The sequence below is a fragment of the Chelonoidis abingdonii genome, chromosome 5, assembly GCF_003597395.2.
Source record: "Chelonoidis abingdonii isolate Lonesome George chromosome 5, CheloAbing_2.0, whole genome shotgun sequence".
NCBI classification, from domain to species: Eukaryota; Metazoa; Chordata; order Testudines; family Testudinidae; genus Chelonoidis; species Chelonoidis abingdonii.
The window spans coordinates 30,315,278-30,328,203 of record NC_133773.1 but is presented as its reverse complement, the minus strand read 5'-3'; the positions used below and the strand labels follow the sequence as shown (position 1 = coordinate 30,328,203).

The 12,926-nt window shown below is 45.1% G+C and overlaps 1 non-coding gene across 1 annotated transcript; it reads left to right on the top strand.

The window, feature by feature from the left end:
• Positions 1-11,767: 11,767 nt before the first annotated feature.
• On the top strand, positions 11,768-11,887 carry LOC116821968 (U6atac minor spliceosomal RNA). The gene has a single exon (XR_004373059.1). It is a non-coding gene; the product is annotated as a U6atac minor spliceosomal RNA (small nuclear RNA).
• Positions 11,888-12,926: the final 1,039 nt, after the last annotated feature.

Sequence of the window (12,926 nt, the reverse complement as noted above, 5' to 3'; positions counted from 1 at the left end):
TGTGGTCACCCTCAGAGCCTAGAGAGCACAAAGCAAAAACCCAAAACTACAAACAAAGGCTTCCCTCCACCGAGATTTGAAAGTATCTTGTCTCCTGATTGGTCCCCTGGTCAGGTGTTTGGTTCCCTGTTTGTTAACCCTTTATAGGTAAAAGAGACACTAACCCTTAATTATCTGTTTATGACAGGGGTGGAGTGGACAGCTGCCCTAGCTTTTGTTAAATTTAAAAGCTTTTTTAGAACCGGTTGTCCTGGAACAACCGGTTCTAAAAGGGCTTCTAAATTTAACAACTGGTTCCTGCGAACCGGTGCGAACCAGCTCCAGCTCGCCACTGCCCATCTTGCCAAATAACTAAACTGGCTCCAGTCCCCACCCTCTTTGTGTGCCCTTAAGAGGGAGGACTCCCCACACTTGCAAGCACTCGGAGACTATGTTCAAACAAAGAAATCTTTGGTAAGGGAACATGTTCATAAACTTGGGAAAACTCAGCAACAGAATATATGCAAATAAAGAGTAACATACTCCCACCTTCCAGTAACTTTGGCAGGAGTCCCTCTAACTCCCTTCCCACTCAACTATGAGAATGTCCCATAGATAAAATCCCCTGGACTGAATCACCTCAGCCACCCACAAAACTCCACTAATGGTTGAGCTCAGTCCAAATGTCTGTCTACAGTCCCAAGGTCCTTTCTGGAGGCACCCCCACCTAACCTAGTTTACCGAGTCAGCGTTATTAAAGTGCTGGGCAAGCAACACCTCACTAGAGTCTACTTAAGCTCTGCTGCTATCTTCTGTAGTGGCTCTCACAGCAAAGTCCTCAATCTGCATAGTTTGCGGCTGGCCAGCCCTCTGCACTATTTTCAGTGAAGTCCTTTCTTTGTGCTGTCTCTTGCAGCAGAGACCCCATAGAAGCACTTAGGATCTCTGAGCAGCAGGCTGGTTGCTTGGAAATGAGCTCTTTGCTAGAGGTAAGAGATCTTTCCCCTCTCAGGGAGCCCAAGTTAATATATAGGGATAGCTCAGTGGTTTGAGTAGTAGCCTGCTAACCCCAAGGTTGTGAGCTCAATCCTTGAGGGGGCCACTTAGGGATCTGGGGCAAAATCAGTACTTGGTCCTGCTAGTGAAGACAGGGGGCTGGACGCAATGACCTTTGAGGGTCCCTTCCAGTTCTATGAAAGAGGTAGATCTCCATATATAAGAGTTATGATGACTCCACAAAAGGAATTGTAGGTTCATAGCCTATGCAAATAAATTGCTCTCTTTGCTTTTCACCAATAGAGCAGAGAATTCTTACCCCTCTAGAGCTTCTGTCAATACTGCTTACAATCATAACCGCCATCATCTCTGCTAAGGTCTGCTAACAAGATTAATGTGATGTAAGATACAACGTTGTTATTGTTAGACACACCAGCCAGATTAAAATGATAGAAAGAGAGGGATAACAATGGGTGCTGGAGTTTGAAGGAATCACTTGTATTGTGGGATAAATATTATGGGAATTGCTGCTGATTTAATCATTGTGGGGGTAAACTCTTGACATGATTAACAGTGTTTCAGGGTTTGCACTAGCTAATTCTCCAAATGGTAGTGCAAAATATAATCTAAATATTTATATTGTGCTCATCACCACAGCATCCGGGAATTTAACAAAATTATCACCACCACAGCGGTAGTTACTGCTGCTGCTATAATATTTACAGAGTATATTCCACTTTGAAAATACCAGAATCTTTTTACCACCAACTTTACAACATCAGAATGACATGCAGAAGTTAAGTTTCTTCTATTGCTGTTGAACAATTCTTTTCCTAAATATATAGGAGATTTGGATAATGTCTGAGAATAATATAGAAATTAGTCAAGCAATGTTATTTAAGAATTCCAGTCAGTAAATGAAAGACTCCAAAATATGCTGAGAGTGCATTAAATACAGCACTGGTTCTCAACCCGAGGTCTGGGGCCTCCCAGGGGGCCAAGAGCAGGTTTCAGGGGGTCCGCCACGCAGGGCTGGCATTAGACTTGGGGCCAAAGACTGAAAGCTGAAGCCTCACCACCTGGGTCTGAAGTAGGGTGACCAGATTACATGAACAAAATATCAGGACACATGGGTGGGGCAGGTCCCAAGCACCACAGAAGCAAAAAAAAAAAAAAAAAAAGTAAAGCCAGAGCACCGCCAAAGCAAAAAAAGCCCTGTTGGGATGCAGGACAAATGACTGAATATTGGGACTGTTCTGAGCAACTTAGCTTTGCAGGGTCCCCTCTGATGTGGGGCCCTGGGCAACTGCCCTGATTGCTACCCCCTAATGCTGGCCCTGGCTCTTATATGCAGAAAACCAGCAGTTGTGGGCATAGAATTTTTATAGCATGTTGGGGAGCCTCAGAAAGAAAACGGTTGAGAACTCATGATATACAGCATCTTAAAAACAACTTGATAAAAACGTCATCTAAACAAAGAGATTCTAGATGTTTGGCTATATTTTCATATGCTTGTCCAGTGTAAGGAACAGCAGGAAGGTCTGTCAGACTGTGCAGACAAACAGAAGATTATCTAGACAAGGTTCTATTCAATGGAATTCAGTAACCCCTGTGATTATCTTTTCCTGCTAATGTCATGGAGTTGGTTGAGAAACCACTTCTGGAGAAGCATTTTTAAGCCATATACTGCCACTTGCAGGTCAAAGTAAATCTGCATTTGTTGCACTAGGATACATGAAAACAAATATATTTGTGCAGATGCAGGGCATGGCTTCAATGAGAGATAGAGATAACACATAGGAAACATCACATCTGTAGACTATTGATGATGTTCGTCCATCGTTGTCGATGAAGACCTCAACAACTCATTTGTTCAGTGACCGGGCTCTGTGCAACCGAAGATGACTGATCAGTCCAATTCGGGCGTGGAACATCCTGTCACACATCGGACAGACATGTGATGGCCCTGTCGATGATGTGCGGGCAGCTCTGGACTTGTGCAGCTCCCACTTTCTTTCAGCCTCAGCAGTACACCTCGCCTGAGAGGTATTACTGCCTGTGTGAACGAGGCTGCGCCATGCTGGAGAGATCAGTGCAAGGGTTTCCTATGTGGTGGTACTGAACTCAAGGGACTCAGAGAGGTCTTCAGCGTGTCCTTGAACTGCTTCTTTTGTCCTCCATAGGAGCGCTTTCCCTGAGTGAGTTCTCCATACAAGAGCTGTTTAGGAATGCGCTCTTCTGACATTATCACAACATGCCCAGCCCATCTGGTCTGGGCTCTCATCAGCAGTGTGTGAACTGACAGCAGACTGGCTCTGATAAGAACTTCAGTATTGGGCACTTTGTCCTGCCATCTGATTTTTAGAAGCTTTCGCAGACAGGAAACGTGGAAGTGATTGAGCCTTCGTGCATGACTCCGAAAGACAGTCCACGTCTTGCAGGCGTACAGCAGAGTTGGAAGCACCACTGCTCAGTAGATCTTCAGCTTCATTGGTAAGCTGATCCCTCAGCGTTCCCAGACATTGGAGCGCAATCAGCCAAATGCAGATCTGGCTTTAGCAATTCTGCAGTTTACTTCATCATCGATTGACACTGAACGGGAAAGGGTACTGCCCAGGTACGTGAAGTGGTCCACTGCCTGAAGTCTCTGTCCATTTACAGTGATGGACGGTTCTGAGTACGGAGCGTGGGGAGCTGGCTGATGGATGACCTCAGTCTTCTTGATGTTAATGGTGAGACCAAAGTTGTTGCACGCAGATGAAAACCTGTCCGTACTGGCTTGCATTTCTGGCTCTGTACTAGCATTCAGAGCATAATCATCAACAAAGAGAAATTCTCGAAGTACAGTTTCCTTCACTTTGGTGATGGTACGCAGTCGCCTCAGATTGAATAGTTTCCCGTCAGTTCTGTACTTCAGGCCTACTCCTTCAGTGCAATGTTGAAAGGCATCAGTCAGAGTGGCAGAGAATATCATGCTGAACAAAGTGGGGGCTAAAACACACCCTTGCTTGATGCCGTTGGTGACTGGGAAGGCCTCAGATGTTTCACCGTCATCCAGGACACGAGCCATCATACCGTGATGAAACTGATGTACCATTCGTATGAATCTGTCTGGACAGCCGAATTTCGACATGATCCTTCACAGACCCTGGCGACTGACAGAGTCGAATGCTTTCGTGAGGTCCACAAAAGTAGAGTTCACGATTCTGCTCTTGACATTTCTCCTGTAGCTGACGCGCAGCGAAGATCATGTCAATAGTCCCACGTCCCTTGCGGAAGACTGTGATTCTGGCAGTAAGCCCTGCTCCAGGTGAGAACCCGTGCAAGAACTTTCCCCGCTGTAGAGAGCAGCGAGATTCCATGGTGATTGTCGCATACCTGGCGATTGCCCTTCCTCTTATAGAGGTGCACGATGGACGCATCAGTCTCTAAATTCCTGTGGAATGGATCCTGCTTCCAGAAGGACTGAAACAGCTCAGTGAGTTTCCGTAGCAGCACGGGTCCACCGACTTTGTACACTTCTCCTGGTATGGCATCTGACCCTGGGGCTTTGCCACTTGACAGCTGGTTGATGGCTTTCTTCACTTCATCCTCTTCTGGTGAAGCATCCATGAAGTCATTGACTGCAACCTGGGGCATCTTGTCAATGGCCTCATCATTGATGACTGAGGGGCAGTTGAGAACTGCTTCAAAATGTTCAGCCCATCTCTGGAGAATCTGCGTCTTCTCAGTAAGGAGCACAGTGCCATCAGAGTTCAGGAGGGGAAAGCTCCCAGAAGACTGTGGACCATAGAGTGTGTTAAGGGCTTCATAGAACTGCTTACAGGCGTATGTGGACAGGAACGGCTATATTTCGTCTGCTTTGGTGCTCAGCCACAAGTCCTGCATTTTGCGCAGTCAGTTCTGTACTGCTCTGTGAACGTTGATAAAGGTGGTCTTCTTTGCCGCTGAGGATGGGTCATTCTGATATGCACAATGCAGGCGGTGCTTCTCAGCAAGTAAGGCCTGCATTTCTGCATCATTTTCATCAAACCAGTCTTGCCGCCTGCATGTGGAGGGCCCCAATACCTTCAATGCAGCTGTATGGACAGTGTTGCGGAATCGCTCCCAGTCTCTCTCAGCGTCATCCTCAATACAAAGATCAGCAAGCTCATTCTCTAGGTCTTCCGCTAGATTTTCAGTGATGCGGCTGTTCTTCAGCTTCGACACATTGATCCTTTTGAAAGCCTTACAGCCTTGTGGTCATCTCTTTGGCATGATACGGAGCTTCGTTTTGGATACTATGAGTCTGTGATCCGTCCAACAGTCAGCGCCGCACATAGCTTTTGTAACCCTGACATCTTGTCTGTCCCTTCTCCTGATGATGATATAGTCGATCAGATCCCAGTGCTTGGAACGGGAATGCATCCACGAAGTCCTGTTACGGGTAGGGAGGCGGAAGACTGTATTGGTGATCAGAAGGTCATGTGCTGCACAAGTTTTCAGCAGTAACAGGCCATTGCTGTTACACTTTCCCACTCCATTTTTCCCAATGACTCCTTCTCAGGCTGCGGCATCACATCCGACTCTTGAGTTAAAATCACCAAGCAGGATCAGCTTGTCTGTGTGGTGCACTGATGATAGCAGAGCATCTAGTTCTTCGTAGAATTTATTCTTCACATCCTCTGGGTTGGTCACTGTGGGAGCGTACACGTTGATCAAAGTAGCTTGTTTTCCTTTTTGAAGTGGAAGCTGCATTGTCATGAGTCGGTCATTCACACCCTTGGGGGGACTGGCAAGTTTCCGAACAAGATGATTCTTGATGACGAAGCCAACTCCAGATTCGCGACGCTCATCACTGCTGTGGCCACTCCAGAAGAATGTATAGCCTCCGCCTGACTCGGACAGCTGTCCTTCATTAGCAAGGCGAGTTTCATTAAGGACTGCAATGTCAATGTTGTAGCGTGAAAGCTCTCTGGTGACAAGTGCTGTTCTTCTCTCCGTTCTGTCTGCTGTGATGTTGTCCAGTAGCGTGCGCACATTCCATATGCCAATGGTGATTGGTGTCACTTTAAGTTTTGTTTTTGTTCGACCGCTTTTATGGGATCCCCACCAGCTGTGGTATGCTGGCCAGGGTAAGGTGAAGCAGGCAATGTTCAGGGCACCTTTTCTAGCCCCCTCCTCATTCTACGGTGGTGAGCAGTGCAATCCTGAATAGGGCTGCTCAGTCGCTCAAGAAGACGCCGAGTTCCACTGCTGCTTCAGTCCGTGAGGAACAACCATTATACCTGTGCTGCCCGTGTGCAGGTCCGTGGCTACAGCTCCCAGTGTATCCACACCTGCTGCTTCGTCGCTCGCCCATCGCCACAGGACTTGATATGATGTGATATGATATGATGTCGAGACTTGCGCATGAATTGGATTGAAGTGAGGGAGAGTTGCACAACGTCAACCTCACTCTCTCTTCCCAGTTCCTATTTGTATCCAGTGGCAGGACAAGAGTCGAGATGGCTGGAGATAGGGCAGGGCACAGTGGATGACCAGGATGCCTACGTGTCTTGTCGTGCTCTTGAGCGTTCCACAACGCTTGCTGTCACCGCCTTCCTGACCGTTGAACAGGTTTCCTCAGTCAGCCGGATCCAGCCTTCGCATGCAATGGGTAGACAGGCCCTAACTCACCGAGGGTCTCAGACTCATTAGCTATCCTCACCTGGTTTAGCCCGCCAGTCGAGATGGTTTCTGGGGTGTGGCCGCTGTCGCATGCTGACAGCTATTTGGAGCCACAGGTGAGAGCTGGGTGTCAAGTGGGGACCAAAGTGGATGAGCTAATCCTAGGAGTATGACTGCTCCTCTGTCAGAGGTACTACCCCTCCTTGACAACCCCATCCACCCTTGTAGACTATTACTGTAGCAGGAAAGGGTGTTAAATATGACTCCAATCTGAATAAAACTTGCTTTACCGTCAGTGAGCAAATGTTGACTGGATGAAATTGTTACTCACAAAAGAATCCTGTTTAGGGAAACAGTTTTAATGTCCAGGATTTTACTGAAGATGCCATTAGAAGACTCCTCCTTGACAGATCAGTAGTATGAGCATGCTCATTAGAATAGGTCCTTCCTTTAAAATTTGAATTATTCATTGCAAGTTCACCATAAAGATGTGAAGAACTAGGAAATTAACACTGAACACACAATCATAGTTGATTATATAGCTTAGGCTCAGCTGTGCCGAATTCAGACTTGGTGCAACTGTGCTGCGGGGAGGCATAACTAGATTTATATCCTTGACCCTCAAGCTGGCTTGGGGCCTAACTGGCTCCTAGTGCAAATTAGAGCAGCCACAGGGCTGCTCTAAATTGTGCTGGCTGGAATAGTTCACTAGTGGGCTGTTTTGCTGGCCCAGGATCATCTCTATCCCTTCCCTACCTTATTTGAGGGTAAGTAGGAACACAGGGCTGACTATGCCAGCTTTTCATTACTGATGGATTCACCAAAATCATGGCAGCTCTTAGGGTAGTTTTAGGTTTCCTTTGTGCCAGTGTATCCTTGGCTGACGACCAGGCTCCGTGTCCACAAGGAAAGGAAACACTCCAGTCCATTATAATAATCTTAATAGAGTATTGTAGATGGATAGCAATTGAGAACCATAACGAAGAAAACAAGAAAGAGGAGAGCAAGTAGAATGAAGGCAGAAACATTGCTTTGGCAACACTTGTGATTTAGAAAATTTGACCTACCCGATTAATCCTTTATTTTTACATAGGAAAACAGAGGTCTGGAGAGTTTGTGATCTGCCCTAAAAGCATTCAATGAGAGTTTATGTGGCCTAGTGGATTAGACATGAGACTGCATCAGAAGACCTGCTTTCTAACCCTGAACTGACTCTTTATTTGTTGTGTTGCATGGGCAAGTCACTGGGGCTTGATTCTCGAATATTCAGATTTCTCTTAGGAGGTGCTGCACTCCATCAGTCTAGTTGACTGCAATGGAAGTTGAGGGTACTTTTAATGCTCTGTACCTTTTTCTGAGCCTCATTTTTCCCATCTGGGGAAAAAAATGTGTTTTGCAAAGGACACATCTTCCCATATGGGAAAAACAACAGGTATATTCATAGATTATTAGGGTTGGAAGGGACCTCAGGAGATCATCTAGTCCAACCCCCTGCTCAAAGCAGGACTAATCCCCAAATGGCCCCCTCAAGGACTGAACTCACAACGCTGGGTTTAGCAGGCCAATGCTCAAGCCACTGAGCTATCCCTCCCCCACTATCCCTATCAATGGAAAGGGATTGGATTGGCTTGGGATCTATGACTATTCCCTTGGGTAGATCCTTCCACATTGTCCTCATGGCCATCCCCAGCACCCCATTGAAAAATGTTACAGGACCTGACCCCAAACCTGACTACCTCTTGGGATTCGCAGGCAGCCAGGAGCATGTGTGCAGAGACGCTGGACCTCCTACTCTGACTCTGCCTTCCTCAACTCACTATTTGGCTCCAAAAGACTGCTCTTTCGCTTTGCTTCTCTAGGGAAAGGCTACATGGAAAAGATCACACAGTTTGGGATTGTATTATCTTCTTGAGTAAACTGTGCAGAACCAGGCCCATCTACTCCTCTCTGACTTCCCCAGTCTCTGTATCTTCCCCTCCCCCCCAATAAATACCAGACATGCAGCGAATCCCCTCTGGGGTTTGGAGATTCGACAAATGGTGCAGCAGAGATGGCAGTAAGGGGATAATTCATACGAGGAGGTACCTCTCACTGCCTGGATATTTGGGGCACACTGGCAATTCACAATGGTAAAAGAAAATATGCTAGAGACAAGCTCATAATCCAGAGTGATCTCTTTATACCCCAAAATGCTAATTAAGTAATTTTAAATATTATTTATCAATGTAAAATGTAATTATTCATTTGTTTAGTCAGCATTCCCTGTATGGATGCCCACTTTTGGGGTATGAGAGTCCTTGGCATATGGGCTCAGAACTTTATAGCTAACAGGATCTGTTAGTACTTTGTGTGTACCCTCTATGGGTAGGTTATTCCATAGATGCCAGTTACAGTATTTTTTGCTTTTCTTCTGAAGCATCTAATACTGCTGTAGTCCTGGATTGTTACTGCTTACTTAAATTTCACAGGAGTGAGCACCCACACAGGAAATACCCAAAGAAGAAAGGCAATTTGTCAGTAATTGGTTCCTAAATACTATTGTCTATATGGATCTATATTCCCTGCATATTTTCCTCAGTTCTTCAAGACTATGGATTATTGATTCAGTATAATGCTGCCTACACTCTGCACCTCACAGAGGCATAATTCATGTTTGAAAAGTACTTTGAGGCCTTCGACAGACATGGATAAAGTAAACTTCCAAGCTGAAAGAGAAAAGGAAAAAATTCTTCTCTCTCACTTCAGCAAATATTCTCAGTACCTCCACAGCAAATGAGGAATTACTCTGGGTTTGCACCCAGAACGTAGAATTTGTCCCAGTAACTTAGAATCATTGAATCTCAGGTTTGGAAGGGACCTCAGGAGGTCATCTAGTCCAACCCCCTGCTCAAAGCAGGACGAATTCCCAACTAAATCATCCCAGCCAGGGCTTTGTCAAGCCTGACCTTAAAAACCTCTAAGGAAGGAGATTCCATCACCTCCCTAGATAACCCATTCCAGTGCTTTGCCACCCTCCTAGTGAAAAAGTTTTTCCTAATATCCAACCTGAACCTCCCCCACTGCAACTTGAGACCATTACTCCTTTTGGATGAAACTAAACCTGGATGATTTGGAAGATGAACAGTTATGGTCTACCTCTAAATATTATGGGAGCTATAGTTGCTGCTTAGGTCCTAAGTTTAGGCATCCACCTTCAAACATATGGGGCTTTAATGTTTGTACTTTTTGAAAATTGTGACAAAGTTCCTCCTCTACCCTGGTGGGGTCCTGTGCTCATTTGGTAGATTTGCTCACCTCAGTGATCTTCCCCACAGTCTGAGTCAACTTCTCCTGTGTCTAATCAGAAGTTGGGAGGTTTGGGGGGAACCCGGGCCCGCCCTCTACTCCAGGTTCCAGCCCAGGGGCCTGAGGATTGCAGCTGTCTACAGTGCCTCCTGTAACAGCTGCATGACAGCTACAACTCCCTGGGCTACTTCCCCATGGCCTCCTCCAGACATCTTCTTTATCCTCACCACAGGATCTTCCTCCTGGTGTCTGATAACGCTTGTACTCCTTAGTCCTCCAGCAGCACACCCTCTCACCCTCAGCTCCTTGTGCTTCTTGCTCCCAGCTCTTCACACGCACTTCCTCTCCTCTGGCTCTCCCCTCCCTGACTGGAGTGAGCTCCTTTTTAAACCCAGGTGCCCTGATTAGCCTGCCTTGATTGGCTGCAGGTGTTCTAATCAGCCTGTCTGCCTTAATTGGTTCTAGCAGGTTCCTGATTACTCTAGTGCAGCTCCTGCTCTGGTCACTCAGGGAACAGAAAACTGCTCATCCAGTTACCAGTATATTTGCCCTCTACCAGATTCCTGTACCCTACTGGTCTGGGTCTGTCACAAAATGTAAAGCATTATATAAAAATTATTAGCTGCTCTCTGGTGTCTGGAGAGCAACATTTCAACGGTGTGTGCAAACCTCCCTCCTTGTATCCCAGCTCCTCTTCAGGACTACACCATGCAAAGTAGCAGGACTGAATAAAGGGGCCATGACTTTGTGGGAGGGACTAGGTCAGTGCAGGGGCAGAGTTTAGTTTGGTATGTGGCTGACTGAATGGCAGCATGCCCAAGATAAACAACTGTGAAGCTTCCAAGCCTGCCCCAAGGTGGGCTGCTGCAGTGCAATGCCACTTAGTCAGCATGCCTGGAGGCAGCTAGTGCAGCTTCAGAAGTAGGTGGAGCTGACCAGGAAAGGCAGAGTCAGGCTGACGTGCTGATTCAGTGTGTCCCACTTGGCATACTCCCTAGGCAGTGCTCCTTTAAAGCCTTTGGCTGAATTATCCCAGGGAGGCAATCCCAACCTGAGACATTTTGAAAATGCATCCCATGTGGGCATCAGGGGCAAACCAAACCTGGAGCATGGCTGCATCAGTGAACTTGAATATGTTAAGAGAATTTAAAGAAACTGAACTCTTTCACTGAGAGGGAACATAGTTTGACAACAGGTCATAAGAGGGTAAGAGATGGCATTGTCTGAGAGCAGGGAAGCACTCAAGGTGATACCTTAAATTAATGATCCATTAATGAATGCTGAATTGCAGTGGAAGTGCCATATTACTGCATGATTTTATCACAATAAACTCATGTTAATTTTTTAAGGAGCACAAACTATTCTTAAAACTCGCCTTTTTTCTGTTTTTGGGTGCCACAGAGTCACTCTAACCAGCTCCAGCTCTCCTTGAGACCCCAGAATGCACCTGACTGGCTGGCTCTGACACCAAAGGTACCCAAAAGCTGTAGTTGAATTGTAGACAAAGCATATTTAAAGCATGAGCCATTAGATTGTAACTTTGTTGTAACCTCATAACTTTCTCCTCTGTGGGTGGGTGAGCAATTTCAGTTTCCTAGAGCCTAGAATCACCAACACTGGCCAGTCAAACCAACCCAACCCTTACGTTTCTCTTTCACACAGCCTGGCCATAGCCTTCCTTATTTTTGTGTATTTGTGACTAAACTTTATATAAATAAATAATAAAATGTAATAAAAATAAATAAATAGTATTTACGTTCCATTCCCATATGAAAGGGAGCTGATGAGCATACTGAATGGCAAGAAGAAACTTCAGAGCCCAGGTTTTAAGCTGCAAGGCAAACTTAACTGCCTCACAGTGCTGTATGAGAGAAGGCTAGCACTCTCCTTGAGACGGATGGAAGAGGTCCTAGTGAGCTTTACAACATGGATATGGTTAAGGCATTGCCACTTACTTTGTGGCATCTATCCAAGCTGTGGGGTTTTTTAAGAGTGAAAACACATCTCTACCATTTTCTAGTAAATGATTTTGCATAGCTAAGATGCTAGGAAGCATAAATAAGGGCAGTCACTGAATTAACCAGGGATGAAAAAACTGTTATGGAATCACACAGTAATGGTAACTAACTGCATTTGCTCCTTGATGTAGAACTTAATTGCTCTATTTTTATTAATAGAAACTACATGCATTTCACCCATGGATGGTATAATTAAGTTAATGATCAGTGAGTGTAATGAATTTGTGATTAAGCCCAATTTTCTGAACCTTTCATTCTTGCACTTTCTGTAATTAGGCATCTTAAGTACCTTAAATGAGTTGTAAAAATGTTTACTTTTCTTTAAAAACCTTCCTGGCAAAGAGAAAGAGAAATACAGAAAAAACTTGCTCATTTGTAGTAATGACCAAGAGCCCCACTGAGAATTACTCAACTTGGTGAGTTATCAAATGAACAAAAACAATTTTTAAAAAGTAAGGATAACACATCACCAAGCATTTATGTTGAGAATCATAGTTTAGTTTTAATTATCTATTAAACTACTTCACAGAGAATATATACTAGTTAAAATAGTGAAGTCTTAGTTATCTGAAACCTCCTCTTTGTGCCCTGCTCTTAACTCTTATGCAAAAGTGTATACTCAGTACCCAACTACCTTCAGTTTATTAGTTCACTTTGTCTCTCTAATATCCTGGGACCAACATGGCTACAACATAATTGCATAGTTCAAATGGTGTCATTCTAAACTTACCATTGGATTCAGAATATTTATTCAAAAAAAATTAAAAACTGAGCAGAATACTGCGCATTTTAATTCAAAAAGCTTATGGAGTTGCAACACTATGCCACAGCTCTGTTTCTATGACCACTACACTGCAGAGGTCTGAATGATACTGCACATGTTTTCAAACGTGTGTAACCAGTGAAAATTTAACAGTGATTTACAATTCTTTTTGGGCGAGGGAATGACTTAACCATACAATTGCGTGCAGAATACAACAAGTAGCAAAGCTAAGAAGA